The 926-nt window shown below is 39.3% G+C and overlaps 1 non-coding gene across 1 annotated transcript; it reads left to right on the forward strand.

The window, feature by feature from the left end:
• The first annotated feature begins 407 nt into the window (after window positions 1-407).
• TRNAK-CUU (transfer RNA lysine (anticodon CUU)) lies at window positions 408-480 on the forward strand. Its single transcript has one exon. It is a non-coding gene; the product is annotated as a tRNA-Lys (tRNA).
• Window positions 481-926: the final 446 nt, after the last annotated feature.

Raw genomic sequence — 926 nt, forward strand, 5'->3', positions numbered from 1 at the left:
TGTTACCGAAATTGGGATAGTGTAAATTCCCAGCAATGGAGGCCGCGGGCGGTCGCCAGCTTACATAAAATAACAGCGTCTATAGGACCGATACGAGCTAACGAGTAAATTACATACCTCGGAAGTGTTTGCAGACCGCCCATCGACGTTTGGCCTGATTTGAAATTCGCCAAAGAGAACAGCAGAAATAACGGTTGTGTTCATAGTAAAGCAAATTGTTATCTTCGAATAGGTATACAAACACTCGAATTACGAATTTTGTTTACATAAAATAATATTAATTTATGTAAATCAGTTATTTGTACATATAACGTGAGATAAACCAAAAGTAAACTTTAAAGCCAACTGGGTAAACAAGTGTAACTCGAGCGTAGCAACTGACAGCTATATTCGCGCTCATCCGACAAGCCCGGCTAGCTCAGTCGGTAGAGCATGAGACTCTTAATCTCAGGGTCGTGGGTTCGAGCCCCACGTTGGGCGCATAAAATTTTTGTTTTTTATTTTTTCCTATTTTATTTTTATGTATTTGCTACTGTATTTTTTAAATGTTTGTTTTATCAGTATTGAGATTTTCCTCATACTCAATCACTTTGCGCTATGGGTCGGTCGTAGCACCGTTAAGGGTCATCGGATGGGCAGACAACGCTTTAAATATGTTTCCCACGATTCGTAGTCGTGTACACACTCGGTGTTGACTTTAGTGACGCTTAATATCGTCTCGGTTTATTTTGGGTTGTAACTGTTCAACGCTTAATAGCTGTCACTGCGTATATTCTTAATCAGATTACTATCTAACTAAGGAATGTGCTCTCGGTTGAATTTTTTAGCGTTTCAAAATGTTTACCCGGAATATGTTTGCTTAATTGCCTAGTAACTGCTTTTGTGAAGTTTTATTACTGTCCACTGTGGACGCGGTTAGCTCATTT

This window comes from Ostrinia furnacalis, unplaced genomic scaffold, assembly GCF_004193835.3.
Source record: "Ostrinia furnacalis isolate ACB-3 unplaced genomic scaffold, ASM419383v2 OfSCF5080, whole genome shotgun sequence".
Lineage (NCBI taxonomy): Eukaryota > Metazoa > Arthropoda > Insecta > Lepidoptera > Crambidae > Ostrinia > Ostrinia furnacalis.